This window comes from Manacus candei, unplaced genomic scaffold, assembly GCF_025592945.1.
Source record: "Manacus candei isolate 608988 ecotype Guabito, Panama unplaced genomic scaffold, ASM2559294v1 h1tg000045l, whole genome shotgun sequence".
Classification (NCBI taxonomy): domain Eukaryota; kingdom Metazoa; phylum Chordata; class Aves; order Passeriformes; family Pipridae; genus Manacus; species Manacus candei.
In genome coordinates, this window is record NW_026138093.1 from 3,270,110 (window position 1) to 3,293,310 (window position 23,201).

The window sequence follows — 23,201 nt, forward strand, 5'->3', positions numbered from 1 at the left end:
ACAGGTGTGGGGGACAAAACCTGATGCTGAGACCCCCTGAGACCCCCCAGACCCAAACCCTGAGACCCCCAAACCCAAATGGAGACCTTGGGATCCCCGAGACCCCCAGATCCAAATCCTGAGCCCCTCGGACCCAAACTGAGCCCCCCTGACCCAAACTGAGCCCCCTAGACCCAAACCCTAAACCTCCCTGACCCAAACTGAGACCCCCAGACCCAAAACCTGAGATCCCCAGAGCCAAACTGAGACCCCCAGACCCAAATCCTGAGCCCCCCAGACCCAAAACCTGAGATCCCCAGAGCCAAACTGAGACCCCCAGACCCAAATCCTGAGCCCCCCAGACCCAAAAGCTGAGATCCCCAGACCCAAACTAAGACCCCCAGAACCAAGGCCCCCAGACCAAAACTGAGGCCTTGGGACCCCTGAGACTCCCAGACCCAAAGCCTGAGACCCCCTGACCCAAGCTGACACCCCAGAGACCACTCAGACCCAAACTGAGACCCCCCACACACCAAAACTGAGACCCCCAGACCCAAATCCTACCTGCGAGGAGCAGTGTTATAAGTGATCTAAAGAAATTTGCTGTTCAAATGAGAGAAAGAGTTAATAAAGCTATTATATTGTGTTAACTGCTTTGTTGGAATCACAAGTTAGAGTGTTAGGCAATGCCTAACCACAAGTTCTGTAAGCTGCAAACTGTTTAACCACAACGCAATGATGATTTAGCATATTGTACTTTGAAGCTGTTTGTTCTAAGCATATTAATGGGGAGCAATACGGAGGGGTCGGCCACGAGGAGTCCGGGCGATCAACCGTCATCCTGATGGAAGTTTCCAGAACCACGGCCTAATAGAGACTAATGACTTTAAAATTATTGGTGGACACCCCTCAACAACAGAGATGGCCCGCGAAAGGAGGAACCAACCCAGAGTTGGCCCGCGAAGAGGGAACCAAGCAGGATGCAGCCCGTGAAATCTCCACCAATGGACTGATGACATGACTTTGGGGGGGAGGTGGTAAAGAAGGGTATAATAAGTGCTGTTTTTGTTCCCCCTTGTGGACTGCGGCAGGAACAGAGGTTTCCTCTGGTCGCCCGGATACCCGTTTTTGCTTGTTTGTGGCATTAAAAAATCTTTTATACCTTGCAACCTAAATTTATAGTCTTGTTACCTATCACAAGGAACAGTTGTTGGGGCAGCCTGGGCACTTCTTGGGCAGCAAAGTGCTTTCTGTGGTGGCACCTTTTGTCTGGCAGGAATCTTCATTTGTATTCAATTTTTCAAAAGGTGGGACCGGCCATTGCAGAGCAGGGTAGAAAAAAGGGAACAGCAGCTCTTTCCATAAAGAGCTTCGACTTTTCCCCTTCGGCTTCAGGTGTAGTTGGTGCAGCCTGGGCACTTCATGGGCAGCAGGAGCTTTCTGTGGGGGCAACTTTTGTCTGGCAGGAATCTTCACTTGGATTCAATTTTTCAGTAAGTGGGACCGGCCATTACAGTGCAGGGCTAAAATATGGGAACAGCAGCTCTTTCCACCAGGAAAAAATCTGGAAGCTTTGGCTTCAGGTGTAGTTTGTGCAGCCTGGGAACTTCTTGGGAAGGAAGAGTTTTTTGTGGCGGCACCTTTTGTCTGGCAGGAGTCTTCATTTAGAGTAAATTTTGCAGGAGGTGGGACGAGCCATTGTAGCAGGGCTGAAAAAAGGGAACAGCAGCTCTTTCCACCAGGAAAAAAAGTCTGGATCTTTTGGCGTCAGGTGCAGTTCTTGGGGCAGCCTGGGCACTTCTTGGGCATCAAGACCTTTCTGTGGTGGTACCTTTTGTCTGGCAGGAATCTTCATTTGCATTCAATTTTTTACAAGGTGGGACTGGCCATTGCAGAGCAGGGCTGAAAAAAGGGAACAGCAGCTCTTTCCACCAGGAAAAAAAGTCTGGATCCTTTGGTTCCAGGTGCAGTTGTTGGGGCAGCCTGGGTACTTCTTGGGCAGGAAATGTTTTCTGTAGTGGCACCTTTTGTCTGGCAGGAATCTTCAGTCGGATTCAATTTTCCAGGAGGTGGGACCGGCCATTGCAGCGCAGGACTGAAAAAAGGGAACAGCAGCTCTTTCCCTGAGGAAAAAAAGTCTGGATCCTTTGCCTACAGGTGTAGTTGTTGCAGCCTGGGAACTTCTTGGGATAGATGAATTTTCTGTGGTGGCACCTTTTTTCTGGCAGGAATCTTCAGTAGGATTCAGTTTTTAAAAAGGTGGGACCGGCCATTGCAGCGCAGGCCTGAAAAAAGGGAACAGCAGCTCTTTCCCTAAGGAAAAAAAGTCTGGATCCTTTGGCTTCAGGAGTAGTTGGTGGGGCAGCCTGGGCACTTCTTGGGCAGCAAGAGTTTTTTGTAGTGGCAAATTTTGTCTGGCAGGAATATTCATTTGGGTTAAATTTCTCAGGAGGTGGGACCGGCCATTGCAGCGCAGGGCAGAAAAAACGGAACAGCTGCTCTTTCCACCAGGAAAAAAAGTCTGGATCCTTTGGTTTTGAGGTGTAGTTGGTGGGGCAGCCTGGGCACTGCTTGGGCAGCAAGAGTTTTTTGTAGTGGCAAATTTTGTCTGGCAGGAATCTTCATTTGGATTAAATTTCTCAGGAGGTGGGACCGACCACTGCAGCACAGGGCTGAAAAAAGGGAACAGCAGCTCTTTCCACCAGGAAAAAATTCTGGAAGCTTTGGCTTCAGGTGTAGTTGGTGGGGCAGCCTAAGAACTTCTTGGGCATCAAGACCTTTCTGTGGTGGCACCTTTTGTCTGGCAGGAATCTTCATCTCGAGTAAAGTTTTCTGGAAGTGGGAATGGCCATTGCAGCACAGGTCTGAAAAAAGGGAACAGCAGCTCTTTCCACCAGGAAAAAAAGTCTGGAAGCTTTGGCTTCAGGTGCAGTTCTTTCGGCAGCCTGGGCACTTCTTGGGCATCAAGACCTTTCTGTGGTGGCACCATTTGTCTGGCAGGAATCTTTATTTGGATTCAATTTTCCAGGAGGTGGGACCGGTCATTGTAGAACAGGTCTGAAAAAAGGGAACAGCAGCTCTTTCCACCAGGAAAAAAAGTCTGGATCCTTTGGCTTCAGGTGCAGTTCTTGGGGCAGCCTGGGCACTTCTTGGGCAGCAAAGACCTTTCTGTGGTAGCACCTTTTGTCTGGCAGGAATCTTCATTTGGATTCAATTTTCCAGGAGGTGTGACCGGCCATTGTAGAGCAGGTCTGAAAAAAGGGAACAGCAGCTCTTTCCACCAGGAAAAAATGTCTGGTACCTTTGGCTTTGAGGTGCAGATTTTGGGGCAGCCTGGGCACTTCTTGGGCACCAAAGACCTTTCTGTAGTGGCACCTTTTTTCTGGCAGGAATCTTCATTTGTATTCAATTTTCCAAGAGGTGGGACCGGCCATTGCAGCGCAGAGCTTAAAAAAGGGAACAGCAGCTCTTTCCCTTAGGAAAAAAAGTCTGGATCCTTTGCCTACAGGTGTAGTTGTTGCAGCCTGGGTACTTCTTGGGATAGATGAGTTTTTTGTGGTGGCACCTTTTTTCTGGCAGAAATCTTCAGTAGGATTCAGTTTTTAAAAAGGTGGGACTTGCCATTGCAGAGCAAGGCAGAAAAAACGGAACAGCTGCTCTTTCCACCAGGAAAAAAAGTCTGGATCCTTTGGTTTTGAGGTGTAGTTGGTGGGGCAGCCTGCGCACTTCTTGGCAGCAAGACTTTTTTGTAGTGGCAAATTTTGTCTGGCAGGAATATTCATTTGGATTAAATTTCTCAGGAGGTGGGACCGGCCATTGCAGAGCAGGCCTGAAAAACGGGAACAGCAGCTCTTCACACCAGGAAAAAATTCTGGAAGCTTTGGCTTCAGGTGTAGTTGGTGGGGCAGCCTAAGAACTTCTTGGGCATCAAGACCTTTCTGTGGTGGCACCTTTTGTCTGGCAGGAATCTTCATATGGAGAAAAGTTTTCTGGAAGTGGGAACGGCCATTGCAGCACAGGTCTGAAAAAAGGGAACAGCAGCTCTTTCCACCAGGGAAAAAAGTCTGGATCCTTTGGCTTCTGGTGCAGTTCTTTCGGCAGCCTGGGTACTTCTTGGGCATCAAGACCTTTCTGTGGTGGTACCTTTTGTCTGGCAGGAATCTTCATTTGCATTCAATTTTTTACAAGGTGGGACTGGCCATTGCAGAGCAGGTCTGAAAAAAGTGAACAGCAGCTCTTTCCACCAGGAAAAAAAGTCTGGATCCTTTGGTTCCAGGTGCAGTTGTTGGGGCAGCCTGGGTACTTCTTGGGCAGGAAATGTTTTCTGTAGTGGCACCTTTTGTCTGGCAGGAATCTTCAGTCGGATTCAATTTTCCAGGAGGTGGGACCGGCCATTGCAGCGCAGGACTGAAAAAAGGGAACAGCAGCTCTTTCCCTGAGGAAAAAAAGTCTGGATCCTTTGGCTTTGAGGTGAAGTTGGTGGGGCAGCCTGGGCACTTCTTGGGATAGATGAATTTTCTGTGGTGGCACCTTTTTTCTGGCAGGAATCTTCAGTAGGATTCAGTTTTTAAAAAGGTGGGACCGGCTATTGCAGCGCAGGCCTGAAAAAAGGGAACAGCAGCTCTTATCCTAAAGAAAAAAAGTCTGGATCCTTTGGCTTCAGGAGTAGTTGGTGGGGCAGCCTGGGCACTTCTTGGGCAGCAAGAGTTTTTTGTAGTGGCAAATTTTGTCTGGCAGGAATATTCATTTGGGTTAAATTTCTCAGGAGGTGGGACCGGCCATTGCAGCGCAGGGCAGAAAAAACGGAACAGCTGCTCTTTCCACCAGGAAAAAAAGTCTGGATCCTTTGGTTTTGAGGTGTAGTTGGTGGGGCAGCCTAAGAACTTCTTGGGCATCAAGACCTTTCTGTAGTGGCACCTTTTGTCTGGCAGGAATCTTCATCTGGAGTAAAGTTTTCTGGAAGTGGGAACGGCCATTGCAGCACAGGTCTGAAAAAAGGGAACAGCAGCTCTTTCCACCAGGAAAAAAAGTCTGGAAGCTTTGGCTTCAGGTGCAGTTCTTTCGGCAGCCTGGGCACTTCTTGGGCAGCAAAGACCTTTCTGTGGTGGCACCATTTGTCTGGCAGGAATCTTCATTTGGATTCAATTTTCCAGGAGGTGGGACCGGCCATTGTAGAGCAGGTCTGAAAAAAGGGAACAGCAGCTCTTTCCACCAGGAAAAAAAGTCTGGATCCTTTGGCTTCAGGTGCAGTTCTTGGGGCAGCCTGGGCACGTTTTGGGCATCAAGACCTTTCCGTGGTAGCACCTTTTGTCTGGCAGGAATCTTCAGTCGGATTCAATTTTCCAGGAGGTGGGGCCGGCCATTGCAGCACAGGCCTGAAAAAAGGGATCAGCAGCTCTTTCCACCAGGAAAAAAAGTCTGGATCCTTTGGTTTTGAGGTGTAGTTGGTGGGGTAGCCTGGGCACTTCTTGGGCAGCAAAGACCTTTCTATGGTGGCACCATTTGTCTGGCAGGAATCTTCATTTGGAGCAAAGTTTTCTGGAGGTGGGACCGGCCATTGAAGAACAGGCTTGAAAAAAGGGAACAGCAGCTCTTTCTACCAGGAAAAAAAGTCTGAATCCTTTGGCTTCAGGTGCAGTTCTTGGGGCAGCCTGGGCACTTTTTGGGCAGCAAGAGATTCCTGTGGTGGCCCCTTTTGTCTGGCAGGAATCTTCATTTGTAGTCAATTTTCCAGGAGGTGGGACCGGCCATTGCAGAGCAGTGCTGAAAAAAGGGAACAGCAGCTCTTTCCACCAGGAAAAAAGTCTGGAAGCTTTGGCTTTGAGGTGAAGTTGGTGGGGCAGCCTGGGCACTTCTGGGGCAGCAAAGACCTTTCTGTGGTGGCACCATTTCTCTGGCAGGAATCTTTAGTTGGATTCAATTTCTCAGGAGGTGGGACCGGCATTACAGAACAGGACTGAAAAAAGGGAACAGCAGCTCTTTCCACCAGGAAAAAATTCTGGAAGCTTTGTCTTTGAGGTGTAGATTTTGGGACAGCCTGGGCACTTCTTGGGCAGCAAAGACCTTTCTGTAGTGGCACCTTTTGTCTGGCAGGAATCTTCATTTGGATTCAATTTTCCAGGAGGTGGGGCCGGCCATTGCAGCGCAGAGCTTAAAAAAGGGAAAAGCAGCTCTTTCCACCAGGAAAAAATCTGGAAGCTTTGACTTCAGGTGTAGTTTGTGCAGCCTGGAAACTTCTTGGGAAGGTAGAGTTTTTTGTGGTAGCACCTTTTGTCTGGCAGGAATCTTCATTTGGATTCAATTTTTTAAAAGGTGGGACCGGTCATTGCAGAGCAGGGTAGAAAAAAGGAACAGCAGTTCTTTCCACCAGGAAAAAAAGTCAGGAAGCTTTGTCATGGAGGTGCAGTTGTTGGGGTAGCCTGGGCACTTCTTGGGCAGCAAAGACCTTTCTGTGGTGGCGCCTTTTGTCTGGCAGAAATCTTCATCTGGAGTAAAGTTTTCTGGAGGTGGGACCGGCCATTGCAGCACAGGACTGAAAAAAGGGAACAGCAGTTCTTTCTACCAGGAAAAAAATCTGGGTCCTTTGGCTTCAGGTGTAGTTGGTGCAGCCTGGGTACTTCTTGGGCAGGAAGAGTTTTCTGTAGTGGCACCTTTTGTCTGGCAGGAATCTTCATTTGGATTCAATTTTCCAGGAGGTGGGACCGGCCATTGCAGCGCAGGACTGAAAAAAGGGAACAGCAGCTCTTTCCCTGAGGAAAAAAAGTCTGGATCCTTTGGCTTCAGGTGTAGTTGTTGCAGCCTGGGTACTTCTTGGGATAGATGAGTTTTCTGTGGTGGTACCTTTTTTCTGGCAGGAATCTTCAGTAGGATTCAGTTTTTAAAAAGGTGGGACTGGAGATTGCAGCGCAGGGCAGAAAAAACGGAACAGCAGCTCTTTCCCTAAGGAAAAAAAGTCTGGATCCTTTGGCTTCAGGAGTAGTTGGTGGGGCAGCCTGGGCACTTCTGGGGCAGCAAGAGTTTTTTGTAGTGGCAAATTTTGTCTGGCAGGAATATTCATTTGGATTAAATTTTTCAGGAGGTGGGACCGACCATTGCAGAGCAGGCCTGAAAAACGGGAACAGCAGCTCTTCACACCAGGAAAAAAGCCTGGATCCTTTGGCTTTGAGGTGCAGTTGGTGGGGCAGCCTTGGCACTTCTTGGGATAGATGAGTTCTCTGTGGTGGCACCTTTTGTATGGCAGGAATCTTCATTTGGATTCAATTTTCCAGGAGGTTGGACCGGCCATTGCAGTGCAGGGCTGAAAAAAGGGAACAGCAGCTCTTTCCACCAGGAAAAAATTCTGGAAGCTTTGGTTTCAGGTGTAGTTGGTGGGGCAGCCTGGGCACTTCTTGGGCATCAAGACCTTTCCGTGGTAGCACCTTTTGTCTGGCAGGAATCTTCAGTCGGATTCAATTTTCCAGGAGGTGGGGCCGGCCATTGCAGCACAGGCCTGAAAAAAGGGATCAGCAGCTCTTTCCACCAGGAAAAAAAGTCTGGATCCTTTGGTTTTGAGGTGTAGTTGGTGGGGTAGCCTGGGCACTTCTTGGGCAGCAAAGACCTTTCTATGGTGGCACCATTTGTCTGGCAGGAATCTTCATTTGGAGCAAAGTTTTCTGGAGGTGGGACCGGCCATTGAAGAACAGGCTTGAAAAAAGGGAACAGCAGCTCTTTCTACCGGGAAAAAAAGTCTGAATCCTTTGGCTTCAGGTGCAGTTCTTGGGGCAGCCTGGGCACTTTTTGGGCAGCAAGAGATTCCTGTGGTGGCCCCTTTTGTCTGGCAGGAATCTTCATTTGTAGTCAATTTTCCAGGAGGTGGGACCGGCCATTGCAGAGCAGGGCTGAAAAAAGGGAACAGCAGCTCTTTCCACCAGGAAAAAAGTCTGGAAGCTTTGGCTTTGAGGTGAAGTTGGTGGGGCAGCCTGGGCACTTCTGGGGCAGCAAAGACCTTTCTGTGGTGGCACCATTTCTCTGGCAGGAATCTTTAGTTGGATTCAATTTCTCAGGAGGTGGGACCGGCATTACAGAACAGGACTGAAAATAGGGAACAGCAGCTCTTTCCACCAGGAAAAAATTCTGGAAGCTTTGTCTTTGAGGTGTAGATTTTGGGACAGCCTGGGCACTTCTTGGGCAGCAAAGACCTTTCTGTAGTGGCACCTTTTGTCTGGCAGGAATCTTCATTTGGATTCAATTTTCCAGGAGGTGGGGCCGGCCATTGCAGCGCAGAGCTTAAAAAAGGGAAAAGCAGCTCTTTCCACCAGGAAAAAATCTGGAAGCTTTGACTTCAGGTGTAGTTTGTGCAGCCTGGAAACTTCTTGGGAAGGTAGAGTTTTTTGTGGTAGCACCTTTTGTCTGGCAGGAATCTTCATTTGGATTAAATTTTTTAAAAGGTGGGACCGGTCATTGCAGAGCAGGGTAGAAAAAAGGAACAGCAGTTCTTTCCACCAGGAAAAAAAGTCAGGAAGCTTTGTCATGGAGGTGCAGTTGTTGGGGTAGCCTGGGCACTTCTTGGGCATCAAGACCTTTCTGTGGTGGCGCCTTTTGTCTGGCAGAAATCTTCATCTGGAGTAAAGTTTTCTGGAGGTGGGACCGGCCATTGCAGCACAGGACTGAAAAAAGGGAACAGCAGTTCTTTCTACCAGGAAAAAAATCTGGGTCCTTTGGCTTCAGGTGTAGTTGGTGCAGCCTGGGTACTTCTTGGGCAGGAAGAGTTTTCTGTAGTGGCACCTTTTGTCTGGCAGGAATCTTCATTTGGATTCAATTTTCCAGGAGGTGGGACCGGCCATTGCAGCGCAGGACTGAAAAAAGGGAACAGCAGCTCTTTCCCTGAGGAAAAAAAGTCTGGATCCTTTGGCTTCAGGTGTAGTTGTTGCAGCCTGGGTACTTCTTGGGATAGATGAGTTTTCTGTGGTGGCACCTTTTTTCTGGCAGGAATCTTCAGTAGGATTCAGTTTTTAAAAAGGTGGGACTGGAGATTGCAGCGCAGGGCAGAAAAAACGGAACAGCAGCTCTTTCCCTAAGGAAAAAAAGTCTGGATCCTTTGGCTTCAGGAGTAGTTGGTGGGGCAGCCTGGGCACTTCTGGGGCAGCAAGAGTTTTTTGTAGTGGCAAATTTTGTCTGGCAGGAATATTCATTTGGATTAAATTTTTCAGGAGGTGGGACCGACCATTGCAGAGCAGGCCTGAAAAACGGGAACAGCAGCTCTTCACACCAGGAAAAAAGCCTGGATCCTTTGGCTTTGAGGTGCAGTTGGTGGGGCAGCCTTGGCACTTCTTGGGATAGATGAGTTCTCTGTGGTGGCACCTTTTGTATGGCAGGAATCTTCAGTCGGATTCAATTTTCCAGGAGGTTGGACCGGCCATTGCAGCGCAGGGCTGAAAAAAGGGAACAGCAGCTCTTTCCACCAGGAAAAAATTCTGGAAGCTTTGGTTTCAGGTGTAGTTGGTGGGGCAGCCTGGGCACTTCTTGGGCATCAAGACCTTTCTGTGGTGGCACCTTTTGTCTGGCAGGAATCTTCATCTGGAGTAAAGTTTTCTGGAAGTGGGAACGGCCCTTGCAGCACAGGCCTGAAAAAAGGGATCAGCAGCTCTTTCCACCAGGAAAAAAAGTCTGGATCCTTTGGTTTTGAGGTGTAGTTGGTGGGGTAGCCTGGGCACTTCTTGGGCAGCAAAGACCTTTCTATGGTGGCACCATTTGTCTGGCAGGAATCTTCATTTGGAGCAAAGTTTTCTGGAGGTGGGACCGGCCATTGAAGAACAGGCTTGAAAAAAGGGAACAGCAGCTCTTTCTACCGGGAAAAAAAGTCTGAATCCTTTGGCTTCAGGTGCAGTTCTTGGGGCAGCCTGGGCACTTTTTGGGCAGCAAGAGATTCCTGTGGTGGCCCCTTTTGTCTGGCAGGAATCTTCATTTGTAGTCAATTTTCCAGGAGGTGGGACCGGCCATTGCAGAGCAGGGCTGAAAAAAGGGAACAGCAGCTCTTTCCACCAGGAAAAAAGTCTGGAAGCTTTGGCTTTGAGGTGAAGTTGGTGGGGCAGCCTGGGCACTTCTGGGGCAGCAAAGACCTTTCTGTGGTGGCACCATTTCTCTGGCAGGAATCTTTAGTTGGATTCAATTTCTCAGGAGGTGGGACCGGCATTACAGAACAGGACTGAAAATAGGGAACAGCAGCTCTTTCCACCAGGAAAAAATTCTGGAAGCTTTGTCTTTGAGGTGTAGATTTTGGGACAGCCTGGGCACTTCTTGGGCAGCAAAGACCTTTCTGTAGTGGCACCTTTTGTCTGGCAGGAATCTTCATTTGGATTCAATTTTCCAGGAGGTGGGGCCGGCCATTGCAGCGCAGAGCTTAAAAAAGGGAAAAGCAGCTCTTTCCACCAGGAAAAAATCTGGAAGCTTTGACTTCAGGTGTAGTTTGTGCAGCCTGGAAACTTCTTGGGAAGGTAGAGTTTTTTGTGGTAGCACCTTTTGTCTGGCAGGAATCTTCATTTGGATTAAATTTTTTAAAAGGTGGGACCGGTCATTGCAGAGCAGGGTAGAAAAAAGGAACAGCAGTTCTTTCCACCAGGAAAAAAAGTCAGGAAGCTTTGTCATGGAGGTGCAGTTGTTGGGGTAGCCTGGGCACTTCTTGGGCATCAAGACCTTTCTGTGGTGGCGCCTTTTGTCTGGCAGAAATCTTCATCTGGAGTAAAGTTTTCTGGAGGTGGGACCGGCCATTGCAGCACAGGACTGAAAAAAGGGAACAGCAGTTCTTTCTACCAGGAAAAAAATCTGGGTCCTTTGGCTTCAGGTGTAGTTGGTGCAGCCTGGGTACTTCTTGGGCAGGAAGAGTTTTCTGTAGTGGCACCTTTTGTCTGGCAGGAATCTTCATTTGGATTCAATTTTCCAGGAGGTGGGACCGGCCATTGCAGCGCAGGACTGAAAAAAGGGAACAGCAGCTCTTTCCCTGAGGAAAAAAAGTCTGGATCCTTTGGCTTCAGGTGTAGTTGTTGCAGCCTGGGTACTTCTTGGGATAGATGAGTTTTCTGTGGTGGCACCTTTTTTCTGGCAGGAATCTTCAGTAGGATTCAGTTTTTAAAAAGGTGGGACTGGAGATTGCAGCGCAGGGCAGAAAAAACGGAACAGCAGCTCTTTCCCTAAGGAAAAAAAGTCTGGATCCTTTGGCTTCAGAAGTAGTTGGTGGGGCAGCCTGGGCACTTCTGGGGCAGCAAGAGTTTTTTGTAGTGGTAAATTTTGTCTGGCAGGAATATTCATTTGGATTAAAGTTTTCAGGAGGTGGGACCGACCATTGCAGAGCAGGCCTGAAAAACGGGAACAGCAGCTCTTCACACCAGGAAAAAAGCCTGGATCCTTTGGCTTTGAGGTGCAGTTGGTGGGGCAGCCTTGGCACTTCTTGGGATAGATGAGTTCTCTGTGGTGGCACCTTTTGTATGGCAGGAATCTTCATTTGGATTCAATTTTCCAGGAGGTGGGACCGGCCATTGTAGAGCAGGTCTGAAAAAAGGGAACAGCAGCTCTTCACACCAGGAAAAAAAGTCTGGATCCTTTGGCTTCAGGTGCAGTTCTTGGGGCAGCCTGGGCACTTCTTGGGCATCAAGACCTTTCCGTGGTAGCACCTTTTGTCTGGCAGGAATCTTCAGTCGGATTCAATTTTCCAGGAGGTTGGACCGGCCTTTGCAGCGCAGGGCTGAAAAAAGGGAACAGCAGCTCTTTCCACCAGGAAAAAATTCTGGAAGCTTTGGTTTCAGGTGTAGTTGGTGGGGCAGCCTGGGCACTTCTTGGGCATCAAGACCTTTCTGTGGTGGCACCTTTTGTCTGGCAGGAATCTTCATCTGGAGTAAAGTTTTCTGGAAGTGGGAACGGCCCTTGCAGCACAGGTCTGAAAATAGGGAACAGCAGCTCTTTCCCTAAGGAAAAAAAGTCTGGAAGCTTTGGCTTCAGGTGCAGTTCTTTCGGCAGCCTGGGCACTTCTTGGGCAGCAAAGACCTTTCTGTGGTGGCACCATTTGTCTGGCAGGAATCTTCATTTGGATTCAATTTTCCAGGAGGTGGGACCGGCCATTGTAGAGCAGGTCTGAAAAAAGTGAACAGCAGCTCTTTCCACCAGGAAAAAAAGTCTGGATCCTTTGGCTTCAGGTGCAGTTCTTGGGGCAGCCTGGGCACTTCTTGGGCATCAAGACCTTTCCGTGGTAGCACCTTTTGTCTGGCAGGAATCTTCAGTCGGATTCAATTTTCCAGGAGGTGGGGCCGGCCATTGCAGCACAGGCCTGAAAAAAGGGATCAGCAGCTCTTTCCACCAGGAAAAAAAGTCTGGATCCTTTGGTTTTGAGGTGTAGTTGGTGGGGTAGCCTGGGCACTTCTTGGGCAGCAAAGACCTTTCTATGGTGGCACCATTTGTCTGGCAGGAATCTTCATTTGGAGCAAAGTTTTCTGGAGGTGGGACCGGCCATTGAAGAACAGGCTTGAAAAAAGGGAACAGCAGCTCTTTCTACCGGGAAAAAAAGTCTGAATCCTTTGGCTTCAGGTGCAGTTCTTGGGGCAGCCTGGGCACTTTTTGGGCAGCAAGAGATTCCTGTGGTGGCCCCTTTTGTCTGGCAGGAATCTTCATTTGTAGTCAATTTTCCAGGAGGTGGGACCGGCCATTGCAGAGCAGGGCTGAAAAAAGGGAACAGCAGCTCTTTCCACCAGGAAAAATGTCTGGAAGCTTTGGCTTTGAGGTGAAGTTGGTGGGGCAGCCTGGGCACTTCTGGGGCAGCAAAGACCTTTCTGTGGTGGCACCATTTCTCTGGCAGGAATCTTTAGTTGGATTCAATTTCTCAGGAGGTGGGACCGGCATTACAGAACAGGACTGAAAATAGGGAACAGCAGCTCTTTCCACCAGGAAAAAATTCTGGAAGCTTTGTCTTTGAGGTGTAGATTTTGGGACAGCCTGGGCACTTCTTGGGCAGCAAAGACCTTTCTGTAGTGGCACCTTTTGTCTGGCAGGAATCTTCATTTGGATTCAATTTTCCAGGAGGTGGGGCCGGCCATTGCAGCGCAGAGCTTAAAAAAGGGAAAAGCAGCTCTTTCCACCAGGAAAAAATCTGGAAGCTTTGACTTCAGGTGTAGTTTGTGCAGCCTGGAAACTTCTTGGGAAGGTAGAGTTTTTTGTGGTAGCACCTTTTGTCTGGCAGGAATCTTCATTTGGATTCAATTTTTTAAAAGGTGGGACCGGTCATTGCAGAGCAGGGTAGAAAAAAGGAACAGCAGTTCTTTCCACCAGGAAAAAAAGTCAGGAAGCTTTGTCATGGAGGTGCAGTTGTTGGGGTAGCCTGGGCACTTCTTGGGCAGCAAAGACCTTTCTGTGGTGGCGCCTTTTGTCTGGCAGAAATCTTCATCTGGAGTAAAGTTTTCTGGAGGTGGGACCGGCCATTGCAGCACAGGACTGAAAAAAGGGAACAGCAGCTCTTTCTACCAGGAAAAAAATCTGGGTCCTTTGGCTTCAGGTGTAGTTGGTGCAGCCTGGGTACTTCTTGGGCAGGAAGAGTTTTCTGTAGTGGCACCTTTTGTCTGGCAGGAATCTTCATTTGGATTCAATTTTCCAGGAGGTGGGACCGGCCATTGCAGCGCAGGACTGAAAAAAGGGAACAGCAGCTCTTTCCCTGAGGAAAAAAAGTCTGGATCCTTTGGCTTCAGGTGTAGTTTTTGCAGCCTGGGTACTTCTTGGGATAGATGAGTTTTCTGTGGTGGCACCTTTTTTCTGGCAGGAATCTTCAGTAGGATTCAGTTTTTAAAAAGGTGGGACTGGAGATTGCAGCGCAGGGCAGAAAAAACGGAACAGCAGCTCTTTCCCTAAGGAAAAAAAGTCTGGATCCTTTGGCTTCAGGAGTAGTTGGTGGGGCAGCCTGGGCACTTCTGGGGCAGCAAGAGTTTTTTGTAGTGGCAAATTTTGTCTGGCAGGAATATTCATTTGGATTAAAGTTTTCAGGAGGTGGGACCGACCATTGCAGAGCAGGCCTGAAAAACGGGAACAGCAGCTCTTCACACCAGGAAAAAAGCCTGGATCCTTTGGCTTTGAGGTGCAGTTGGTGGGGCAGCCTTGGCACTTCTTGGGATAGATGAGTTCTCTGTGGTGGCACCTTTTGTATGGCAGGAATCTTCATTTGGATTCAATTTTCCAGGAGGTTGGACCGGCCATTGCAGCGCAGGGCTGAAAAAAGGGGACAGCAGCTCTTTCCACCAGGAAAAAATTCTGGAAGCTTTGGTTTCAGGTGTAGTTGGTGGGGCAGCCTGGGCACTTCTTGGGCATCAAGACCTTTCTGTGGTGGCACCTTTTGTCTGGCAGGAATCTTCATCTGGAGTAAAGTTTTCTGGAAGTGGGAACGGCCCTTGCAGCACAGGTCTGAAAATAGGGAACAGCAGCTCTTTCCCTAAGGAAAAAAAGTCTGGAAGCTTTGGCTTCAGGTGCAGTTCTTTCGGCAGCCTGGGCACTTCTTGGGCAGCAAAGACCTTTCTGTGGTGGCACCATTTGTCTGGCAGGAATCTTCATTTGGATTCAATTTTCCAGGAGGTGGGACCGGCCATTGTAGAGCAGGTCTGAAAAAAGTGAACAGCAGCTCTTTCCACCAGGAAAAAAAGTCTGGATCCTTTGGCTTCAGGTGCAGTTCTTGGGGCAGCCTGGGCACTTCTTGGGCATCAAGACCTTTCCGTGGTAGCACCTTTTGTCTGGCAGGAATCTTCAGTCGGATTCAATTTTCCAGGAGGTGGGGCCGGCCATTGCAGCACAGGCCTGAAAAAAGGGATCAGCAGCTCTTTCCACCAGGAAAAAAAGTCTGGATCCTTTGGTTTTGAGGTGTAGTTGGTGGGGTAGCCTGGGCACTTCTTGGGCAGCAAAGACCTTTCTATGGTGGCACCATTTGTCTGGCAGGAATCTTCATTTGGAGCAAAGTTTTCTGGAGGTGGGACCGGCCATTGAAGAACAGGCTTGAAAAAAGGGAACAGCAGCTCTTTCTACCGGGAAAAAAAGTCTGAATCCTTTGGCTTCAGGTGCAGTTCTTGGGGTAGCCTGGGCACTTTTTGGGCAGCAAGAGATTCCTGTGGTGGCCCCTTTTGTCTGGCAGGAATCTTCATTTGTAGTCAATTTTCCAGGAGGTGGGACCGGCCATTGCAGAGCAGGGCTGAAAAAAGGGAACAGCAGCTCTTTCCACCAGGAAAAAAGTCTGGAAGCTTTGGCTTTGAGGTGAAGTTGGTGGGGCAGCCTGGGCACTTCTGGGGCAGCAAAGACCTTTCTGTGGTGGCACCATTTCTCTGGCAGGAATCTTTAGTTGGATTCAATTTCTCAGGAGGTGGGACCGGCATTACAGAACAGGACTGAAAATAGGGAACAGCAGCTCTTTCCACCAGGAAAAAATTCTGGAAGCTTTGTCTTTGAGGTGTAGATTTTGGGACAGCCTGGGCACTTCTTGGGCAGCAAAGACCTTTCTGTAGTGGCACCTTTTGTCTGGCAGGAATCTTCATTTGGATTCAATTTTCCAGGAGGTGGGGCCGGCCATTGCAGCGCAGAGCTTAAAAAAGGGAAAAGCAGCTCTTTCCACCAGGAAAAAATCTGGAAGCTTTGACTTCAGGTGTAGTTTGTGCAGCCTGGAAACTTCTTGGGAAGGTAGAGTTTTTTGTGGTAGCACCTTTTGTCTGGCAGGAATCTTCATTTGGATTCAATTTTTTAAAAGGTGGGACCGGTCATTGCAGAGCAGGGTAGAAAAAAGGAACAGCAGTTCTTTCCACCAGGAAAAAAAGTCAGGAAGCTTTGTCATGGAGGTGCAGTTGTTGGGGTAGCCTGGGCACTTCTTGGGCAGCAAAGACCTTTCTGTGGTGGCGCCTTTTGTCTGGCAGAAATCTTCATCTGGAGTAAAGTTTTCTGGAGGTGGGACCGGCCATTGCAGCACAGGACTGAAAAAAGGGAACAGCAGTTCTTTCTACCAGGAAAAAAATCTGGGTCCTTTGGCTTCAGGTGTAGTTGGTGCAGCCTGGGTACTTCTTGGGCAGGAAGAGTTTTCTGTAGTGGCACCTTTTGTCTGGCAGGAATCTTCATTTGGATTCAATTTTCCAGGAGGTGGGACCGGCCATTGCAGCGCAGGACTGAAAAAAGGGAACAGCAGCTCTTTCCCTGAGGAAAAAAAGTCTGGATCCTTTGGCTTCAGGTGTAGTTTTTGCAGCCTGGGTACTTCTTGGGATAGATGAGTTTTCTGTGGTGGCACCTTTTTTCTGGCAGGAATCTTCAGTAGGATTCAGTTTTTAAAAAGGTGGGACTGGAGATTGCAGCGCAGGGCAGAAAAAACGGAACAGCAGCTCTTTCCCTAAGGAAAAAAAGTCTGGATCCTTTGGCTTCAGGAGTAGTTGGTGGGGCAGCCTGGGCACTTCTGGGGCAGCAAGAGTTTTTTGTAGTGGCAAATTTTGTCTGGCAGGAATATTCATTTGGATTAAATTTTTCAGGAGGTGGGACCGACCATTGCAGAGCAGGCCTGAAAAACGGGAACAGCAGCTCTTCACACCAGGAAAAAAGCCTGGATCCTTTGGCTTTGAGGTGCAGTTGGTGGGGCAGCCTTGGCACTTCTTGGGATAGATGAGTTCTCTGTGGTGGCACCTTTTGTATGGCAGGAATCTTCAGTCGGATTCAATTTTCCAGGAGGTTGGACCGGCCATTGCAGCGCAGGGCTGAAAAAAGGGAACAGCAGCTCTTTCCACCAGGAAAAAATTCTGGAAGCTTTGGTTTCAGGTGTAGTTGGTGGGGCAGCCTGGGCACTTCTTGGGCATCAAGACCTTTCTGTGGTGGCACCTTTTGTCTGGCAGGAATCTTCATCTGGAGTAAAGTTTTCTGGAAGTGGGAACGGCCCTTGCAGCACAGGCCTGAAAAAAGGGATCAGCAGCTCTTTCCACCAGGAAAAAAAGTCTGGATCCTTTGGTTTTGAGGTGTAGTTGGTGGGGTAGCCTGGGCACTTCTGGGGCAGCAAAGACCTTTCTATGGTGGCACCATTTGTCTGGCAGGAATCTTCATTTGGATTCAATTTTCCAGGAGGTGAGACCGGCCATTGTAGAGCAGGTCTGAAAAAAGGGAACAGCAGCTCTTTCCACCAGGAAAAAAAGTCTGGATCCTTTGGCTTCAGGTGCAGTTCTTGGGGCAGTCTGGGCACTTCTTGGGCATCAAGACCTTTCCGTGGTAGCACCTTTTGTCTGGCAGGAATCTTCAGTCGGATTCAATTTTCCAGGAGGTGGGGCCGGCCATTGCAGCACAGGCCTGAAAAAAGGGATCAGCAGCTCTTTCCACCAGGAAAAAAAGTCTGGATCCTTTGGTTTTGAGGTGTAGTTGGTGGGGTAGCCTGGGCACTTCTTGGGCAGCAAAGACCTTTCTATGGTGGCACCTTTTGTCTGGCAGGAATCTTCATTTGGAGCAAAGTTTTCTGGAGGTGGGACCGGCCATTGAAGAACAGGCTTGAAAAAAGGGAACAGTAGTTCTTTCTACCGGGAAAAAAAGTCTGAATCCTTTGGCTTCAGGTGCAGTTCTTGGGGCAGCCTGGGCACTTTTTGGGCAGCAAGAGATTCCTGTGGTGGCCCCTTTTGTCTGGCAGGAATCTTCATTTGTAGTCAATTTTCCAGGAGGTGGGACCGGCCATTGCAGAGCAGGGCTGAAAAAAGGGAACAGCAGCTCTTTCCACCAGGAAAAAATTCTGGAAGCTTTGTCTTTGAGGTGTAGATTTTGGGACAGCCTGGGCACTTCTTGGGCAGCAAAGACCTTTCTGTAGTGGCACCTTTTGTCTGGCAGGAATCTTCATTTGGATTCAATTTTCCAGGAGGTGGGGCCGGCCATTGCAGCGCAGAGCTTAAAAAAGGGAAAAGCAGCTCTTTCCACCAGGAAAAAATCTGGAAGCTTTGACTTCAGGTGTAGTTTGTGCAGCCTGGAAACTTCTTGGGAAGGTAGAGTTTTTTGTGGTAGCACCTTTTGTCTGGCAGGAATCTTCATTTGGATTCAATTTTTTAAAAGGTGGGACCGGTCATTGCAGAGCAGGGTAGAAAAAAGGAACAGCAGTTCTTTCCACCAGGAAAAAAAGTCAGGAAGCTTTGTCATGGAGGTGCAGTTGTTGGGGTAGCCTGGGCACTTCTTGGGCAGCAAAGACCTTTCTGTGGTGGCGCCTTTTGTCTGGCAGAAATCTTCATCTGGAGTAAAGTTTTCTGGAGGTGGGACCGGCCATTGCAGCACAGGACTGAAAAAAGGGAACAGCAGTTCTTTCTACCAGGAAAAAAATCTGGGTCCTTTGGCTTCAGGTGTAGTTGGTGCAGCCTGGGTACTTCTTGGGCAGGAAGAGTTTTCTGTAGTGGCACCTTTTGTCTGGCAGGAATCTTCATTTGGATTCAATTTTCCAGGAGGTGGGACCGGCCATTGCAGCGCAGGACTGAAAAAAGGGAACAGCAGCTCTTTCCCTGAGGAAAAAAAGTCTGGATCCTTTGGCTTCAGGTGTAGTTTTTGCAGCCTGGGTACTTCTTGGGATAGATGAGTTTTCTGTGGTGGCACCTTTTTTCTGGCAGGAATCTTCAGTAGGATTCAGTTTTTAAAAAGGTGGGACTGGAGATTGCAGCGCAGGGCAGAAAAAACGGAACAGCAGCTCTTTCCCTAAGGAAAAAAAGTCTGGATCCTTTGGCTTCAGGAGTAGTTGGTGGGGCAGCCTGGGCACTTCTGGGGCAGCAAGAGTTTTTTGTAGTGGCAAATTTTGTCTGGCAGGAATATTCATTTGGATTAAATTTTTCAGGAGGTGGGACCGACCATTGCAGAGCAGGCCTGAAAAACGGGAACAGCAGCTCTTCACACCAGGAAAAAAGCCTGGATCCTTTGGCTTTGAGGTGCAGTTGGTGGGGCAGCCTTGGCACTTCTTGGGATAGATGAGTTCTCTGTGGTGGCACCTTTTGTATGGCAGGAATCTTCAGTCGGATTCAATTTTCCAGGAGGTTGGACCGGCCATTGCAGCGCAGGGCTGAAAAAAGGGAACAGCAGCTCTTTCCACCAGGAAAAAATTCTGGAAGCTTTGGTTTCAGGTGTAGTTGGTGGGGCAGCCTGGGCACTTCTTGGGCATCAAGACCTTTCTGTGGTGGCACCTTTTGTCTGGCAGGAATCTTCATCTGGAGTAAAGTTTTCTGGAAGTGGGAACGGCCCTTGCAGCACAGGCCTGAAAAAAGGGATCAGCAGCTCTTTCCACCAGGAAAAAAAGTCTGGATCCTTTGGTTTTGAGGTGTAGTTGGTGGGGTAGCCTGGGCACTTCTGGGGCAGCAAAGACCTTTCTATGGTGGCACCATTTGTCTGGCAGGAATCTTCATTTGGATTCAATTTTCCAGGAGGTGAGACCGGCCATTGTAGAGCAGGTCTGAAAAAAGGGAACAGCAGCTCTTTCCACCAGGAAAAAAAGTCTGGATCCTTTGGCTTCAGGTGCAGTTCTTGGGGCAGTCTGGGCACTTCTTGGGCATCAAGACCTTTCCGTGGTAGCACCTTTTGTCTGGCAGGAATCTTCAGTCGGATTCAATTTTCCAGGAGGTGGGGCCGGCCATTGCAGCACAGGCCTGAAAAAAGGGATCAGCAGCTCTTTCCACCAGGAAAAAAAGTCTGGATCCTTTGGTTTTGAGGTGTAGTTGGTGGGGTAGCCTGGGCACTTCTTGGGCAGCAAAGACCTTTCTATGGTGGCACCTTTTGTCTGGCAGGAATCTTCATTTGGAGCAAAGTTTTCTGGAGGTGGGACCGGCCATTGAAGAACAGGCTTGAAAAAAGGGAACAGTAGTTCTTTCTACCGGGAAAAAAAGTCTGAATCCTTTGGCTTCAGGTGCAGTTCTTGGGGCAGCCTGGGCACTTTTTGGGCAGCAAGAGATTCCTGTGGTGGCCCCTTTTGTCTGGCAGGAATCTTCATTTGTAGTCAATTTTCCAGGAGGTGGGACCGGCCATTGCAGAGCAGGGCTGAAAAAAGGGAACAGCAGCTCTTTCCACCAGGAAAAAAGTCTGGAAGCTTTGTCTTTGAGGTGTAGATTTTGGGACAGCCTGGGCACTTCTTGGGCAGCAAAGACCTTTCTGTAGTGGCACCTTTTGTCTGGCAGGAATCTTCATTTGGATTCAATTTTCCAGGAGGTGGGGCCGGCCATTGCAGCGCAGAGCTTAAAAAAGGGAAAAGCAGCTCTTTCCACCAGGAAAAAATCTGGAAGCTTTGACTTCAGGTGTAGTTTGTGCAGCCTGGAAACTTCTTGGGAAGGTAGAGTTTTTTGTGGTAGCACCTTTTGTCTGGCAGGAATCTTCATTTGGATTCAATTTTTTAAAAGGTGGGACCGGTCATTGCAGAGCAGGGTAGAAAAAAGGAACAGCAGTTCTTTCCACCAGGAAAAAAAGTCAGGAAGCTTTGTCATGGAGGTGCAGTTGTTGGGGTAGCCTGGGCACTTCTTGGGCAGCAAAGACCTTTCTGTGGTGGCGCCTTTTGTCTGGCAGAAATCTTCATCTGGAGTAAAGTTTTCTGGAGGTGGGACCGGCCATTGCAGCACAGGACTGAAAAAAGGGAACAGCAGTTCTTTCTACCAGGAAAAAAATCTGGGTCCTTTGGCTTCAGGTGTAGTTGGTGCAGCCTGGGTACTTCTTGGGCAGGAAGAGTTTTCTGTAGTGGCACCTTTTGTCTGGCAGGAATCTTCATTTGGATTCAATTTTCCAGGAGGTGGGACCGGCCATTGCAGCGCAGGACTGAAAAAAGGGAACAGCAGCTCTTTCCCTGAGGAAAAAAAGTCTGGATCCTTTGGCTTCAGGTGTAGTTGTTGCAGCCTGGGTACTTCTTGGGATAGATGAGTTTTCTGTGGTGGCACCTTTTTTCTGGCAGGAATCTTCAGTAGGATTCAGTTTTTAAAAAGGTGGGACTGGAGATTGCAGCGCAGGGCAGAAAAAACGGAACAGCAGCTCTTTCCCTAAGGAAAAAAAGTCTGGATCCTTTGGTTTCAGGAGTAGTTGGTGGGGCAGCCTGGGCACTTCTGGGGCAGCAAGAGTTTTTTGTAGTGGCAAATTTTGTCTGGCAGGAATATTCATTTGGATTAAAGTTTTCAGGAGGTGGGACCGACCATTGCAGAGCAGGCCTGAAAAACGGGAACAGCAGCTCTTCACACCAGGAAAAAAGCCTGGATCCTTTGGCTTTGAGGTGCAGTTGGTGGGGCAGCCTTGGCACTTCTTGGGATAGATGAGTTCTCTGTGGTGGCACCTTTTGTATGGCAGGAATCTTCAGTCGGATTCAATTTTCCAGGAGGTTGGACCGGCCATTGCAGCGCAGGGCTGAAAAAAGGGAACAGCAGCTCTTTCCACCAGGAAAAAATTCTGGAAGCTTTGGTTTCAGGTGTAGTTGGTGGGGCAGCCTGGGCACTTCTTGGGCATCAAGACCTTTCTGTGGTGGCACCTTTTGTCTGGCAGGAATCTTCATCTGGAGTAAAGTTTTCTGGAAGTGGGAACGGCCATTGCAGCACAGGTCTGAAAATAGGGAACAGCAGCTCTTTCCACCAGGAAAAAAAGTCTGGAAGCTTTGGCTTCAGGTGCAGTTCTTTCGGCAGCCTGGGCACTTCTTGGGCAGCAAAGACCTTTCTGTGGTGGCACCATTTGTCTGGCAGGAATCTTCATTTGGATTCAATTTTCCAGGAGGTGGGACCGGCCATTGTAGAGCAGGTCTGAAAAAAGGGAACAGCAGCTCTTTCCACCAGGAAAAAAAGTCTGGATCCTTTGGCTTCAGGTGCAGTTCTTGGGGCAGCCTGGGCACTTCTTGGGCATCAAGACCTTTCCGTGGTAGCACCTTTTGTCTGGCAGGAATCTTCAGTCGGATTCAATTTTCCAGGAGGTGGGGCCGGCCATTGCAGCACAGGCCTGAAAAAAGGGATCAGCAGCTCTTTCCACCAGGAAAAAAAGTCTGGATCCTTTGGTTTTGAGGTGTAGTTGGTGGGGTAGCCTGGGCACTTCTTGGGCAGCAAAGACCTTTCTATGGTGGCACCATTTGTCTGGCAGGAATCTTCATTTGGAGCAAAGTTTTCTGGAGGTGGGACCGGCCATTGAAGAACAGGCTTGAAAAAAGGGAACAGCAGCTCTTTCTACCGGGAAAAAAAGTCTGAATCCTTTGGCTTCAGGTGCAGTTCTTGGGGTAGCCTGGGCACTTTTTGGGCAGCAAGAGATTCCTGTGGTGGCCCCTTTTGTCTGGCAGGAATCTTCATTTGTAGTCAATTTTCCAGGAGGTGGGACCGGCCATTGCAGAGCAGGGCTGAAAAAAGGGAACAGCAGCTCTTTCCACCAGGAAAAATGTCTGGAAGCTTTGGCTTTGAGGTGAAGTTGGTGGGGCAGCCTGGGCACTTCTGGGGCAGCAAAGACCTTTCTGTGGTGGCACCATTTCTCTGGCAGGAATCTTTAGTTGGATTCAATTTCTCAGGAGGTGGGACCGGCATTACAGAACAGGACTGAAAATAGGGAACAGCAGCTCTTTCCACCAGGAAAAAATTCTGGAAGCTTTGTCTTTGAGGTGTAGATTTTGGGACAGCCTGGGCACTTCTTGGGCAGCAAAGACCTTTCTGTAGTGGCACCTTTTGTCTGGCAGGAATCTTCATTTGGATTCAATTTTCCAGGAGGTGGGGCCGGCCATTGCAGCGCAGAGCTTAAAAAAGGGAAAAGCAGCTCTTTCCACCAGGAAAAAATCTGGAAGCTTTGACTTCAGGTGTAGTTTGTGCAGCCTGGAAACTTCTTGGGAAGGTAGAGTTGTTTGTGGTAGCACCTTTTGTCTGGCAGGAATCTTCATTTGGATTCAATTTTTTAAAAGGTGGGACCGGTCATTGCAGAGCAGGGTAGAAAAAAGGAACAGCAGTTCTTTCCACCAGGAAAAAAAGTCAGGAAGCTTTGTCATGGAGGTGCAGTTGTTGGGGTAGCCTGGGCACTTCTTGGGCAGCAAAGACCTTTCTGTGGTGGTGCCTTTTGTCTGGCAGAAATCTTCATCTGGAGTAAAGTTTTCTGGAGGTGGGACCGGCCATTGCAGCACAGGACTGAAAAAAGGGAACAGCAGTTCTTTCTACCAGGAAAAAAATCTGGGTCCTTTGGCTTCAGGTGTAGTTGGTGCAGCCTGGGTACTTCTTGGGCAGGAAGAGTTTTCTGTAGTGGCACCTTTTGTCTGGCAGGAATCTTCATTTGGATTC